Here is a 17,247-nt window from a genome sequence, read left to right as displayed (position 1 = left end):
GTTTCTTACAAAGCTAAACATAGTCTTAGCAAAAGATGTTGGAATCATGTTCCTTGGTATTTACTCACATTAGTTGAAAACTTAGTCCACACACAAACCAGCACATGGATGTTTATAGCAGCCTTATGCACAATTGCCAGAATGTGGAAGCATCCAAGAAGACATCCTTTGGTAAGTGAATAGATAAGTAAACTGTGGTATACCCAGACAATGGAATAGTATTCAGTGTTAAAAAGAAATGAGCTGTCAAGCCATGAAAACACATGTTGGGACCTTCAATGCATAGTACTAAGTGAAAAAAGCCATTCTGAAAATGCTATATACTGTATGATCCCAACATTCTGGAAAAGGCAAAACTATGGAGATGGTATAAAGATCAATGGTGACCAAGGTTTAAAGAGAGTAAAGGATGAATATATGGAGCACAGATAATTTTTAGGGCAGTGAAACTATTCTATGTGATGTTATAATGGTGTGTACATTATACATTTGTCAAAATCCACAGAATGGAAATACTGAGATCTACCTAATGTAGACTTGGATTTGGGGAGATAGCGCTGTTTCTTTCTCTTTTTTTTTTCTTTTTCTTTTTAGGACCACACCTGCTGTATATTGGAGTTCCCAGACCAGGGGTCAGAACAGAGCTGCAGCTACCAGCCTACACCACAGGCACAGAAACATCAGATCCAAGCCGCAGCTACACCCTACACTGCAGCTTGTAGAAACGCCGGATCCTTAATCCACTGAACGAGGCCAGGAACTGAACCTGAATCCTCATGGAGACTACAACAGGTTCTTAGCCTGCTGAGCCACCATGGCAACTCTGATAATGACGTTTCAATGTCCATGTTATCAGTTGTAACAACATGCCATGCTGGTGAGGGATGTTGATGTTGGGGGAGGCTGTGGGGTTGGGTGGAGGGGAACCAGGGAGTACATGGGAACTCTCCACTGAGGACTCCAAATTGGGTACTTTCTGCTCAGTTTTGCTGTGAGTCTAAAACTGTTCTGAAGGATAAATTCTATTATAATTTTCAAAAAGAAGTCATTGTACTATAGCATTAGATTCCCAATGATAACAAATTTCAGTCAAACTCTATCTTTCTTCTACAGGGGCTGGGGTGAGGGAGGAAGGGGAAAAGGGAGGGAGGAAAGGAAATAGGAAGGAAGGAAAGAAGGAAAGAAAAGGGAAAAAGGGTGTTCCTACTGTGGTGTAGTAGGTTAAGGATCTGGCATTGTCTCTGCAGCAGCTCTGGGTGCTGCTGAGACATGGGTTCCATCCCTGGCCCAGTGCAGTGAGTTAAGGATCCAATGTTGCTGATGCAGTGGCGTAGGTTGCCACTGTGGCTCAACTTTGATCCCTAGCCCAGAACTTCCATATGTGGCCTTAAAAACAAGCAAAAAAAAAAAAAAAAGGAAAAAGGAAAAGTAAGACAAAATTAGAAAAGGAAAATGTATTTTTCTGCTCCATGAGTTGGAGATACTTTTCTCCAATTCAAATATCCATTGACAGATGAATGGATAAACAAAATGTTGTGTATACATACAATGGAATATTATTCAGCCTTAAAAAGTAAAGAAATTCATTACATGCTACAACATTGCTAAGTAAGGTAAACTGGTAACAAAAGGACAAATACCGTAGGATTCTATTCATAGATGTACCTAGAGTCCTGAAATTCACAGAGACAGAAAGTAGAAGAGTGGTTGCCAGGAGATGGGGGAGGGGAAATGGTTAGTATATTATGGATACCAAATTTCAGTTGAGGAAGATGAAAAAGTTCTGGGAATGGATGGTAGTAGTGGTTGGACAATGAGAATGAACTGAATCTCACTGGACTATACAGTGGCTCACATTGTCTTCTTTTTTTATTTTTAGGGCTACACCTGTGGCATATGGAAGTTTCCAGGCTACTTTCCAATTGGAGCAGCAGCTGCCAGCCTATTCCACAACCACAGCAATGCCAGATCCAAGCTGCATTTACAACCTACACCGAAGCTTGTGGCAATACCAGATGCTTAACCCACTGAGCAAGGCCAGGGATCGAACCAACATCACAGGGACACTGTATCAGGTTCTTAACCCATTGAGCCACAACGGGAACTGCTAAAATAGTCATTTTTATCTTAGGTATATTTCACTGCCTTAAACAAAACACTCTTTTTCTTTATAGAAGGTAGAGTGCAACGTATTTCATTTCAAAGATGAAACGTTTCTCCGTCTCACCAAAAAGCTGATGCATGACATCCTTTAATCAATCTATATTCAAAATGTTCCCTATCCCTTCCATGCCATTTTGGTTCCTAGGTCAGAGCAGCTGGAAGTAAGGCAGGGGATGGGGGAGGGAGGTGGCAGTAGATGAAGATCGATATTACACTAGATAGGGCCCCAGAAAACTCCCCGATACAGAAAACATTTCAAGAATGAAAGATACTATTACTTTGAGTTTCTACTCACCGACTCCCTCATCATTATGTCCCTCTCCCAGCTCAGGGCTCAGTTTGTCATTTGAAACCTTCCTCTTCCTCATTGCAAACCTTCCCCCAAGCTCTCTGGAACTGTGGTCTTTTTATTTATTACCTTCTGTCAAACAAAGAACAGTCCTCCATTCAAAAGGGCACAACCTTTCACTCCTCTGAGCTACCAGCCTGGGTCCTAAATGAACACTTCAGGCTTTGTGCTACCAAGTGAACATTAATCTTCTTCATCTGTCCCCAGGTAAACACCATAGAGCTCAAAGAATCACTTGCAAGAGGTGAGCTAATACCTTTGTTTTGTCATTTCTCAGGCCCAGTGCTACCGATATTGCAAAATGGCCACCGTTCCCCCAAATAATTACGGGAGAGTATGATACCCCCTGTAGGGGAGGGTGTCCCTCAGGTGCAGTCCCATGCACTCTGTTTTTAATTCTGTCCTTCTTACAGATTCTATTTCTCAACAGACATTTTATATTTTCACCTAAGTCATCAGGTCCCAGAGTATTGCTTCAACTCCATGGCCCACCAGTCACCTTTCTCTGCTCCTGGTCCCCCAGGGGACTTGACCTTCTCCATTCCTGCTGTCTCAGGGCTTGTGCACATGGCTGACCCCCACTTCCCTCATTCCTCCTTTTTACTTGACCTTCACTGAGGGCTTCTCAGTGGTTGCCTTCTCCCTCATATCACCCTTCTTCCACCAGATTTCTCCAATAGTGTCATATTTTTTTCCCCAGCACTTACCATAATTGGCAATTTTGTTTGTGCATTCCTTTGTTTAACATCAGTCTCTACCACTAGATTATAATTTAAATTTATTTTCCTTCTTTTCAGCTGCCCCTGTAGCATTTGGAAGTTCCCAGGCCAGGGATCGGATCTGAGCCAGAGCTGTGACCTATGGCACAGCTGTGGTAATGCCAGATACTTAACTCACTGCACCAGGCCAGGGATCAAGCCAGCACCTCCACAGAGACAATCCAGATCATTAACCTAATGCACCACAGTGGGAACTCCTCCACCACTAGATTATAAATTCCATAAAGACAAAGACAATACCTATCAAGTTGAACACTGTGCTCGGTGCCAGACACATAGTAAGAGTTCAACTGTAGGAATGAAGAAAAGAAGAGAGAGGAAAGAGGACAGAAGCAAGGGAAAGGAGGAGGCCATAGGACACCTGGCACCTTCAGTCCTGTAGCAAAAGTGATGGGCATTGGAAAAGTGTGTTAGGCATCCGAGACTTCCAGAGACCAATACTAGAGGATTTGTAATGCTATGGAAATCTTCCTCTGGAAAACTATTCCTCCTCTGTTTTTGAGAGTTGGAAAACAAAGGATGTCAATTCACTGCATGTGTTTCCAGCAAAAGAATATGTGGAATCAGTATGGCAATCCCTATCCTAATTTCTCTGATCCTTGCCCCTCTCGTAGTTCACTGCCATTGGCCTGCCATGGTATCCGATCAAGAAATGAACTGTCTCAGAAGCACAGCTGAGTCCAACTAGGGCAATGGGAAATCAGTTCTGTTGTGACCCAGTTGGCAATAGATTGGCTACTTCACAAAAGCAGGGAATGGTCTCTCTTTTAAAAAGTCATTATGATGATCAATGAGACTCTGTGTTGCTTGCAGATTGAAATGAGAAGATCAAAGAAGAACCTAGATTTTTATCTTAGTAAAGCTGGAGAAAGAATAAAAGTAAGTTTCCACAAAGGGAGAAAACAGCTGACTAATCCCTCAGAAACAAAGTAATTTTTCTATAGTGTTTCTATAAAGTCTTTTCCTATGCAGCATGTAATTTATTCTCAGTAGGTACTCAGAAAGTACTCTGCTTATACAAGTACCTCAGTATGATTACTTTATGCTTGCATACAATGAATTTTTCATTCATGAGAAACAGGCAGAACTACTGTCCTGTTGATAAACTGTTTCAACAATTATTCCATAGCAATAGTAACTGATCTATTATGTTGCCTTTCTTTTCCACCTATATTTCTCTTCAACTTCTAAAACAGTCCTCTAAAAGAAAGCTCAGATGGACAACTGGTACAGAACACGATTACGATTTAAAATTAAGGCAAGAAATAGATTTCTAAGATGTATACTGTGGCCTATCTTCTTTCCCAAATATCTTACAGTTAACAATAAAACTTGGCATTCCCACCGTAACTCAGTATCCATGAGGACACAGGTTTGCTCCCTCACCTCGCACAGTGGGTTAAGGATCTAGTGTTGCCACGAACTGTGGTGTAGGTCACAGATGTGGCTCAGATCTGGCATTGCTGTGGCTGTGGCATAGGCCGGCAGCTACAGCTCTGATTGGACCCCTAGCCTGGGAACCTCCATATGCCGCAGGTGAAGCCCTAAAAAGATTTTAAAAAAAGAAAAATAAATAAGACATTTGTAATTTTTTAAAAATCCATTATTTTAACTATCTATTCATTTGTACGAAAGTTTGTAACATTTGTTGATTGCTTTGGGCAGGAATTTGGAGATGAGAGCTACTGTTTTAAATGCACTGCATTGTTATTCATCAAAGAATCATGCATAATATTGTAAATAAATCATGCAGAATATTGCACACAAATCATGTAGAATATTGCATTGGGCCCTGGGCTGAACCAAGCCTTTGAAACAAATTCAGAGTCTGTCTTGTAGTTCTGTCTCACTGGAAACAACAAATTAAGATACATGTGGAAGGTTGTATCTGCCTAGTTTGCTGTAAAATCTTGAATTATTGGGACCGCACTGTACTAGAATGGTCTAAAGGATTGTTTGGAAACTGAGGCTGCAAACTCTCTGAGCTAATGTGACACCTTGCCCGCACAGTGGCTACATCTGTCCTGTGTGGGTGAGGAAGTCCAAAGGGCCGGGAATTTGGGTAGCAGTTGGGCCTCCCAATGAGGTACAGATGCTGTGTGTGTGATCTGTATCCACCTAAAAAGGTAAGAAAAAGAGTTCCCTGGTGTCATTAACTAAGTGGGTTAATGATCTAGCATTATCACTGCTGTGACTCTGGTGCCCAGGAACTCCTGCATGCCATAGGTGCAGCTAAATAAACATATACATAATAAATAAATAAATAAAACTTTGTGTGTGTGTGTGGTTTTTGTTTTGTTTTTTTGGTTTTTTGGGTTTTTTTGGCTTCTTCTAGGGCCACACCTGTGGCAAATGGAGGTTCTCTGGCTAGGGGTCTAATCAGAGCTGTAGCTGCCGGCCTACTCCAGAGCCACAGCAACGTGGGATCCGAGTTGCGTCTGCAACCTACACCACAGCTCACGGCAACGCCAGATTCTTAACCTACTGAGTGAGGCCAGGAATCAAACCTGCTTGTTCCTAGTCAGATTTGTTAACCGCTGTGCCACGATAGGAACTCCAATAACAAGTGTTCTAAAAGCTAAGAAAAGATAACAGCATCTTTTAACAGGCAAAGCCTTCTGGATCTCCTGAGTCTGATTGCCATTTAGAACCTATAGCTATCATTGGACTGATACAAATATATTAACTGAAGTCCCTTTTTTTCTGAGATGTCCTCTGTCTAATGCTTTATAATAATTTATTCACTCTTCCGAAAATAATACCTACCCTTCATAAGAGGATTTTTATTTTTCGGTAAGAGAAGCAGTGCAAACATCTTTGCAGATTCTACATGGCATGGCTCCAAAGAGTGCCAGTCACAAAGCAGTTCATGTGATGATTTCATCGAATTTTCATTGCATGCCTCTGGGGGACAAAAATTCCATTGCATCCTATATAAGTGGCAACACTTGGAGTGTTACAGTGCACAATCTACACAGCCTCATACGGCACCCCTCAATCTACCTCAGTCTGGTGTTTGTTGGCTTCACAGTGGACCACCACCCCTTGGAGTGGAGAAAACAAGGATTTTGTAATAAATGCTATTGATGCACTGCCTCTGATCTCCTTGGTTTTCCTGTGGCTACGGTAAACATCCCCTGGCAAATGGACAGCCTCTCAACTCAGGAATCAGTGTCTCTCATCCTCTACCTCTGTTCTCTCCTGCACTGGGAGCTTTGCTGGCACCAAGCAGTGTGGGTACATCAATACCCTAGCCTTCATTCTATCAGGGAAATTTTATACATGTGCCACATTATGTCTCAGAGGTTCCCCAGGAGAAGTGAGCCTTAGCTGCCTAGAGCACCAGGCTGCTGTTTTATATACACTTTGTCATCTCTTCCCCCTTTCCTGCCTCACTTTTTCCACTTTATTTGTTGTGCTTCCAGGTATTGTGTCTCCTCAAAAAACTACCTGCACCCAAGTCTTTGTCTCAGAGTCTATTTTAGAAGAAACCCAAATTAAGACAGATGCCCTTAGGAACAAATGACCTTAGTGGTTCTGCAACCTGAGTGCTGGTCCAGGGCTAAATACTTGTTGAATGAATGAATGAATAATTCTTGCCAGGGTTCGGGCTGACACCACTGGTCAGGAAGGTGGGAAGTAAGAAGAACGAGCTAGGCAGTGAGTTTCATGCCTCAAACCGCACCTATGACAACATGACAGAAAACTCAACTGCGTCTCACACATACAACAAAGCAGGCTCCATTCCAGATGCAAATGACTGCTGCTTTATCCAGCACTGATTTGGTTCACGTTGTAATTTTGAGTGGGAAGTATAAGACCCTTTGTATTTATGCTATAAAAGGTCTCTCTCTATCTCTCAAATTCTCTTCAAGCTCTCAACAAGATACCTGCAAACACCCCCATTGTGATCTTGGTCACAAAGCCTTGAGATAATCTAGCTTTGGAAAAGTGATGAATGCATCTGCTTCCTAACCAGAGAAAGATATAAGACTCTGGGGACGGGGAATTATAAATACGTTTCTTTGTTCTTTAAAATCATTCCTTTATCTCTGAGCCTCAACAATGCCTTTTCCTCCCTCTCTAATTCAAGGAGGAATACATGTGCAAAGAGTGTGAAATTAACAGAGTGCATGCACAATCTCAATAAATAAACATGAAAACCTTTTTGTTGCACCTCGCTACCCTCATTCAATTAGTGAAATGTAAAAACACTGTTGTGTTGTGTAACCTAACCTTTTAATTTGTGGAAAAACCAAATAATACAAACCCAAAAAACTAGTGAATAAAAAGGCTTGAAATTCTCCTGACTTCACCAAAGTCCTCAGCCAAACATGGAAGCAGCAGAGTCTATTTTCTAGAATCCTCATTTCCATCTCAGAGCCCCTTTAGTCTTCCTGATCAATAACTTCCCCTCCCCCTAACGCCATAGTCTTCCTCTTTGGAGTTAACTAACTCCAAAATGTTAGCTGGTAGCTAAGACAAGAAGGATGGTTGAATACATTCATGGCAAACGTATTACAAAATCCCTCACTGGCATATTGTGCACATGGCAGTCATTGCTAATCCATTTCAGAAACATCATCACACTCCCCAACAAAATGTGCCAGCAAACAGCAGCAGTCAATCAGCTTTGGTACATGAACGTCATTCCTTCGACTAATCTTTACTGAACTGTTACTATGTTCCAGTCACTGTTCTCACTTAAGGAATACAGCAATATATTGGTGAACAAAACAGACAATATGTTCCTGGGGTACCAGCATTTTAATAAGTGCTTTTGAAAATGGAAAACTCTGAACTGCTAAAAGACTGAACCTTCAGGAATAAATGGTATGGGTGTTTTGGACTGTATACTTCACCAAATAACTATCCTTTATATTTTCTTTAAAGCTTTCATGTATACAGTCAGTAATTCTAGCATTGTATGATAAGGCCAATTATCTTATTAATGATAAAAATTCAGACATAAGGAAAGAAGGCACATAAACTGGAGTATTCCTTTTTTTACTTCTTTCTAATACATGACTACTATGTACCAGGTGGTAAACTAGGTATGGGGATATGAAGATGATTAAATTTCATTCTCTGCCATTGTAATGCTCACAGTGTAACAGGGAATATGGAATCATAAATGGGTAAACTTAGAGTAATACTGTGGATACTAGGGCCTGAGCTCATGCTATCAGCTGAATAAGTTGGCTCAATAACGTAATCAACTTATTGTGGAACTGTCACAGTAAATACTCTGAATGTAGTACACTACTTTTATGAGTTACACCACAAATAACTACCATTTTTAAAGTAATCAGTCCTTACTTTTTTCTGTAGACATAGCAGATACCCAGAGGAAAGAAAGTTAAAACCTGTCCTGGTAAATTTTTATGAGCATATGTCTCCTATTATCCCCATACCTAGTTTAGCACCTAGCACAAAGGTAAAATCAGAGCTGCAGCTCATGCCAGATCTGAGCTGTGTCTGCAACCTACACCACAGCTCATTGCAATGCTGGATCCTTAACCCACTGAGTGAGGCCAGGGATTATACCCATGTCCTCATGGATTCTAGTCAGGTTCATTACCACTGAGCCACAATGGGAACTCCCTCCTACTATTTTTAAAGTTTCAATAGGCAAAAGCAAACATATATAAACTATAATCTAAAGGCATTTTCACATTTTATTAATCTACTAACACTTTAAGAAATAAAGGTAAACTGGAGTGCCTGCTGTAGTGCAACAGGTTAAGGATCCAGTGTTGTCTCTGTGGTGGTGCAGGTTGGATCCGCGGCCCTGTGCAGTGGGTTAAGGATCTGGCATTGACACAGCTATGGTGTATGTTGCAGCTGCAGCTCAGATTTGATCCCTGGCTTGGGAACTTCCATATGCTGCAGGTGCAGTCATAAATTTTTTTTTATATATAATGATTTTTATTTTTTTCATTACAGTTGATTTATGGTGTTCTGTCAATTTTCTACTGTACAGCGTGGTGACCCAGTTACACATATATGCATACATTCTTTTTTCTCACATTATCATGCTCCATAAGTGACTAGACATAGTTCCCAGTGCTACACAGCAGGATCTCATTGCTAAGCAATCCCAAAGGCAATAGTCTGCATCTATTAACCCCAGGTTCCCAATCCATCCCATTCCCCCGCCTTCCCCTCCCCCTTGGCAACCACAAGTCTATTTTCTAAGTCCATGATTTTCTTTTCTGTGGAAAGGTTCATTTGTGCCTTATATTAGATTCCAGATATAAGTGATATCATATGCTATTTGTCTTTTTCTTTCTGACTTGCTTCACTCAGGATGAGAGTCTCTAGTTCCATCCATGTTGCTGTGAATGGCATTATTTTGTTCTTTTTATGGCTGAGTAGTAGTCCATTGTGTATAGATACCACATCTTCCTAATCCAATCATCTGTCAATGGACATTTGTGTTGCTTCCAAGTCTTGGCTATTGTGAATAGTGCTGCAATGAACATGTGGGTGCATGTTTTTTTAAGGAAAGTTTTGTCCAGATATATGCCCAAGAGTGGGACTGCTGGGTTATATGGTAGTTCTATATTTAGTTTTCTAAGGTACCTCCATACTGTTTTCCATAGTGGTTTTACCAGCTTACATTCCCACCAACAGTGCAGGAGGGTTCCCTTTTCTCCACAACCCCTCTAGCATTTGTTCTTTGTGGACTTATTAATGATGGCCATTTTGACTGGTATAAGGTGGTATCTCATGGTAGTTTTGATTTGCATTTCTCCAATAATCAGTAATGTTGAGCATTTTCTCATGTGCTTATTGGCCATCTGTATACTTTCCTTGGAGAAATGTCTCTTCAGGTCTTTTGCCCATTTTTCAATTGGGTTGTTGGCTTTTTTGCTGTTGAGTTATATAAGTTGTTTGTATATTTTAGAGATGAAGCCCTTGTTGGTTGCATCATTTGCAGCCATAAATTTTTTAATGTGAGAAAAAGAATGTATATATGTATGTGTGCTGGGTCACCTTGCTGTACAGTAGAAAATTGACAGAACACTGTAAACCAGCTATAATTGGAAAAAATAAAAATCATTTAAAAATAAATAAATACAAATAAAAAAGAAAGAAAGGTAAACTAAAATTATGTTTAATCAGCACTTTTTGCTGCCAGCTGACCTGCCATACCCCATACTTTCCAAGGAAAAGGTAGTAAAGACCATGAGCAGTGGGTGAGGCCTCCCTAGCCAGAGGGTGAGTGTCAAAATGAGTGTAAGAGTGAGAGTGAGAGAAGAATCAAGGTAAGGGTCAGTGTCAACATGTGCCAGAATCAAGGTCAGGCTCACAGTTAGGATGAGGGTTAGCCCCTAGTCTGGGAACTTCCATATGCTGTGGGTGCAGTCATAAAAATGAATGAATGAATGAATAAATAAGTAAGTAAGTAAGTAAAAAATAAATAAATAAATAAATAAAGTGAGGGTCAGATTCCAAATCAGGGTCAACTTCAATGAGGGTGAAAATCAAGTTGAGGGTCAAAGAAAGGGTCAGCATCTAAGTGAGGCCAACATAAAGGTAAGGGTTATGTTCAGGGCAAACTTAAATGTCCATATCAGGAAGGACCTGGGGCAAGGTCACAATAAGAGTTGTGATCAGAGTGGGTAGCTGGTGATCAACAGTGTCAGGTAAGCTTCAGGGTCCATGTCAGCTTAAGGATAAGGCTGAGAGTTGTTCACTCTTCATCAGTTCTCAAGATGAACATCAGAGTCAGGTCCACATGAAGATAAAGTTCAGACTATGGTGAGGATCAGAATCAAGTGCAGGGTAAAGGAGATAGTCTGGATGAAGGTAACAGTGAGAGTCATAGCCAGGGTAAGGGTCAACATCAGGTTTATGGTGACAGGTTAAGTTATGAAGTTGAAGGTCAAGGTCAAGAAAACACCCCTTTTGAGATGAGGGGTGTTTCTTGGTTGGTATTCATGTGTAGGTAAAGATCAAGTTTATAGAAATGGTGAGGGTAAAGGTGATACCAAAGTTCAGGAGAAGGTCAAGGTCAGATTCAGCATGAGAGTCAAAGTAAGGGTCAAGGTCAGGTGATGGCCAGGGACAGGGTGAGAGTCAGAGAGGAATGATGGTCAGTTTCAGAGTCAGAGTGAGTGTATATTTCATGAAAAGGATCAGGCTTATGGCCAGTGTTAGAATGAATATCACAGTAAAAGTTTTGGTCATGCTAAAGGTCAGGATGACAGTTAGGGTCAGGTAAGGTTCAAAATCATTACCTGGCTCATAGAAACACTATTCACAATAGGCAAGATAAGAAAGTAACCTAAATGTCCATCAAGAGATGAATGGATTAAGAAGATGTGGTATGTGTACAAAATGGAATACTACTCAGCCATAAAAAAGAATAAAATAATGCCATTTGCAGCAACATGGATGCAATTAGAAATTCTAATACTGTGTGAAGTAAGTCAGAAAGAGAAAGAAAAGAACCATATAATATCAATTATATGTGGAATCTAAAATATGGCACAGATGAACCTATCTACAAAAGAGAAAGAGACTCACAGACATAGAGAACAGACTTGTGGTTGCCAGGGGGTGGGGGGGAGAGAGTGGGATGGACTGGGAATTTGGAGTTAGTATAAGCAAACAATTACATTTAGAATGGATAAGCAATGAGGCCCTACTATATAGCACAAGGAATTACATCTAATCTTCTGGGATAGACCATAATGAAACATAACATGAGAAAAAAAATGTGTGTCACTTTGCTATACAACAGAAATTGGCACAACATTGTGAATCAACTATAATTAAATAAAAATAAAAAATTTTTAAAATTATTATCAGCATAAGGGTAAATCAGAGTCAGTGTAAGAGGTTAGATTCATTAGGATAAAGGTCAGATTTATAGTCACTGTGAAGGCATATGTCAATCACATTTAGGATCAGGGTAATAAGAGTAAGGGTTAGGGTCATGGTGAGAGTCACTATGAAGGTCATCATAGAGTGAAACTGAGGGCTAGAGAGGTGGTAAAGTGTAGACCAATAGCCAGGCTAGAAAAGAGTGTGAGAGTGAGGGTCAGATTCCAGGTCAGGGTCAGCATGAATGTCAGGTCATGGTGAGGATCATGGTCAGGTTAAGGGGCAGGTAGAGGTGAGGTATGAGAATTGAGATAAGGATGAGAATTAAGGCAGGGTTAGGGTGAAAATCATGTTAGGATTAGTTTCAGGATGAGGGGTAGATTAGGGTGAGTGAGGGAAAGGGTGCATTCAAGTTTCATGGTCAAGGTTAGGATGAAGGCCAGTGTGAACTTCAATGTCTTGATGAGGATGAAAGTTACAATTAGGGTCAGAGTAGTTGACCTTCCTCTGACCCTAATTCTCATGATGAACCCAAGAGTAACCTTGATACTCAACCTGACCTTATCACCCATAACAGAACACTCACCCTGACCCTGACTCTGACATCTATCTTCACTCTCACAATTAACTCTTCACTGATCATGACCCTTATTTTGACCCTCACACACACTTTAATCCTGATTATGAACCTGAAACTGATCCTGACCCTTCCTGTGATCTAAAACTTATACACACACACCACAACAGTGACCCTGAACCTCACACTCATGTTGTCTATGCTTCTCTCTCTGACACAAAGCTTGGTCCTGACCCTCATTATTAACCTCATCCTAACCAAGGTCACCCTTATCTTGAGCCTGACGCTCTCTATCATCATGAAATACCCCATAAATACACCCTTGAACTTCACCCTCGAACTTCACCCTTATCTTGAGCCTGACACTCTCTATCATCATGAAATACCTCATAAATACACTGAACCTGACACCTATGAATATGAAATCTTGTACATTTACACTCTGGTTTTATCAAGATTCGTTGTAACTCTCGATAAAAATGTACTTTTGAGGAGTTTCCACTGTGGAACAGTGGGTTAAAGATCCAGCGTTGCTGCAGCTGTGGTGTAGGTGGCAGTTGCAGCTCAGATTCTATCCCTGACCCGAGAACTTCCACATGCCATGGGTGGGACCATTAAACAAAAGAAAAAAAAAAAGAATGTACTTCTGAGAACTATGTGTATTTTTGATCTTGCTTACATTTGCACTGTGTGCTTTCATATATGCTGCTTTGATTTGCGTAAATATGGTCTACCTCAAAGTAAGAGCAGTTAAGAAGAACATGTGGTTTTCATTGATTTGCCTCAGAGCATGTGTTCAACTCTGTTAATTCTAACAGTGATTAAGAATTTTCTTTTGAAATGAATGTTTGATTCTGAGCTTGATTTCTCCTTTAGAGCTTGTTTATACACATACACTCAACTTTCACTTATGTTTGCTTTAACTTGCAATAAGGGTTACTGTTGGGAACAATGTGTAAATACCAGCTCGCTTTCACACACACAGCTTAGGCTACTTTTACCCTGTTCTAAATCATAGGAAGAAAGAGCAGTTAAGAGGAAGGGCATTTGAGTTTTGTTTTTATTTTTCCTCACATAAATCTTATATATGCCTCAGTTTGGGGCAAACAAGGAGTGGTATTGAAAACAATTTATACTGGTGCAAATTTACTCAGCCTCAGACATTCCTTTTATGAGAAAGTCCTTATTGCTCCTTAGGGTAAACTGAGATAAATGTAAGGAGAGCAAAACACATTTATTTCAAAGGTACATTCTTACTTAAAGGAAAAAAATTGATATAAAACATGTTTACAACACTACCATATGCAAAATTGGTAAGTAACAATGACCTATGTATAGCACGGGGAAATCTACTCAGAACTCTGTGACAGCCTGCCTATAGGGGAAAAGAATCTGAAAAAGAATGTCTATATATATATACATACATGTATATTATTACATATATATTATGTATATCTGTATATATATATAATTGATTAACTTTGCTGTACACCTAAAGTTAACACATTGGAAGTCAACTATATTCCAATAAAACTTAAAAAAACCTGCTATAAACATTAAAAAAAAACAGATTTTAATTGACTTCTTAGTTCTCAAATTATCAGTAATTTAAATATGAAAATGCCTTTAGATGATAATACATATATATTTGCATTTGCCTTCTCAATATTTTTAATTAATATGAGATAACGCTCACACAAAAAATTACGTGGATGGTTTTTAACTTTCTGTCCTCTAGGTGTCACTTATGCCTATAGAAAAAGAAAGAAAAGAATGATCACTTCAATTAAAGATGATAATTAATATATATAGATAGTTTCTGCTTGATTTTCTCTTTGCTTAAAATTTTTTTGCAGTTCACTCACATAATAAATTTAATATGACCTACATACTGTTTTATTTAATAAACTGACAATTATATTTTATTTATTTATTTATTTAGTCTTTTTAGGGCTGTACCTGTGGCACATGGAAGTTCCCAGGCTAGGGGTCGAATCAGAACTATACCTGCCAGATCCGAGCTGTGTCTGCGAACTATACCACAACTCACAGCAATGCCAGATCCTTAACCCACTGAGTGAGGCCAGGGATTGAATCTGGACACTAGTCAGATTCGTTTCCGCTGAGCCACAACAGGAACTCTCTAAGTTATATTCTAAAGCTATAGGTATAAACTTTAAATCATTAACTAATTATGTTTATGTGTCCACCAAAAAACCCATTCATAGAATTGGCCCCACTTTCTAATGACACCCAATCTAAAGCAAACCCTTCACTTCCTTAGACTTTCCCCAAATCACCCAACAAAGGACCAAATTCTATAATAGTTATTTTCTAACAGTCTCTTTCTGAGAAAACCCCTGGCATACTAGTGCTGTGCACTGTCTCTCAGTGCAATCAATAATAGTCCAATTTATTCAGTCACAGGTATGTTCCAGGAATCAATGACCCAAGGGCACTGACAAATCAAATGTACACATGGACACAGGACCTGTGGAGTCAAGCTTGGCCAGGGTTAGAGTACCTTGTGTTTTTTTGCAATTTCAAAATGTTAAAATAATATGAGATAAATACTTACTATTTTAAAAAAAGCTGAATGGCTTTAAATTTTTTCCTCTGTCTATCTTTTAGCTCTAAAGAAAAAAAGAAAGGGTTGCTTACTATACTTAAAGATACTAATATAAATGTTCATTATACTAGGTACAAGAATTTCACAGACATACAGGTCTCTATGCAGGATAATTGTATTTTAAAGCCATTGTCAGAAACTTTAAATTACCACCTATTTATATGTTTGCTTATCTATGTATGATTAAATTCATACAAATAAGTGTATATCAATAGACCCTTTACTAAAATTTGTTATATAATATTTCAAAGGAATAAATGAGAATTTAGGTCTTTCACGCAAAAATTATTTTGTACCCTGATCAAGAGATTCCTTTTGTCACCAAATTATTGTTAATTCTCAATGCTTTATGCATACCCTTCAACTACTCTTTTGAGATTCCCTTGGGTAGTTCTGATCTAATTTTTTAAATGTTTTTTAAAGCCGTCGCACTCTTTAGCTCACCCCTAAAACATGGACCACTGTAACAGCAGGTGGAGACACCGCGCGCGGGTGAATCTGGCGGGAAAGCCTCAACATTTGAGTTGTGCCCTGGGGCTTGCCCAGAGCAAGGGCACGCTCTTGAAGGAACTGGTGGTCGCAGTCGGATGTTTATCTGAACCCCCTGGTCCCTGCCTCCTGTGTCGTTCTTTCTTTTGAGGAAAGAGGAAGATGCAACAGATCTCCCCGCTAACCCCTGTCCCCGAGGGGCCTCCGCAGCAGGCACTCCTAAGGGCTGCAGAGGGCTCCCTCGCGCTTGAACTTCGCAAAGACAAATTTGGCAGCCAATTAGTCGGACAGGGGACTTTTCCTCTAAGGTCAGTCATGGCGGGGTCAAGGGGATTGCAGCAGGCATTTCTCAGCACGGTGAGTCCTGACCTCCCCGGGTTCTGAGTAAAATGTCCAGGGGCGGGGGCTTCTCCTTGCAAATCCGGCCAGAAACCAGAGTCCTGCCTGCCTCCTGGTATGCACATGTGTTGAAAAGCAGTGGGCAGGTGACTTAGGCCAAAAGAAGACCAAAAGAATTAAGTTGCAGAAGGATACCAGGTAATGTAAAAACCTGCAGCTCTTCACTGGCTCAAGGGTAAAGAAGGTGGGTTTGGGATAAGCAAGAAAGGTCTGTGGCAGCTCCATCCCTTCCCCCAAGGAGTGAATGCCTTAGAAGCAGGACTGGGACCCCAGCTAGACCATCGGACGCAACCATTTGTCCTTTTAAGAAATTGTCATCCTTGCAGAATTGGGACAAACATGAGGTTCCAAGAAAGCCTACAGATTTGCAAGCTAGTGGTATCTAGGGTGGTGGTGTTTCAAGAGTTTTTGAGAGCATTGTTCATTTCAGTTTTTTAATTTTAATTTATTTATTTTGCTTTCTTTTTAGGACCACACCCCCCGCGTATGGAGGTTCCCAGGCTAGGGAGTCCAATCAGAGCTGCCGCTGAGGCCTACACCATAGCCACAGCAACACTGGATCCTAGCAGTGTCTGCAACCTACACCATAGCTCACAGCAGCACTGGATCCTTAACCCACTGAGAGAGTTCAGGGATCAAACCCTCATCCTCATGAACCTGACTAGCATCCATGAGGATGCTGATTTAATCCCTGGCCTCGCTTAATGGGTTAAGGATCCCGCATTGCTGTGAGCTGTGGTAGTCGGGTTCATTACCGTTGAGCCGCAATGGGAACTCTGAGCTTTGTTCATTTTAGTTTTAAAAATCCACTAATTCTCTGGATTGTTCTCAAAGACTCATAGGTGATAAGGAAAGTGGAGTTTCTGTGTAAAAGTACTTAGAGTAATAGTAAATTGAGTGGCTCAGTCATTAGAGGAGTAAGGGGGCATTCACTTGGTGGGAAAACAAAACCAAGCTCTCTCCTCTAAGTAAGGGCATAACTCTCTAGCAAGGATAAAGTTATGCATATCCTGACCATAAATACACA

Source organism: Phacochoerus africanus, chromosome 1, assembly GCF_016906955.1.
Source record: "Phacochoerus africanus isolate WHEZ1 chromosome 1, ROS_Pafr_v1, whole genome shotgun sequence".
Lineage (NCBI taxonomy): Eukaryota > Metazoa > Chordata > Mammalia > Artiodactyla > Suidae > Phacochoerus > Phacochoerus africanus.
This window is presented reverse-complemented; position numbering follows the sequence as displayed.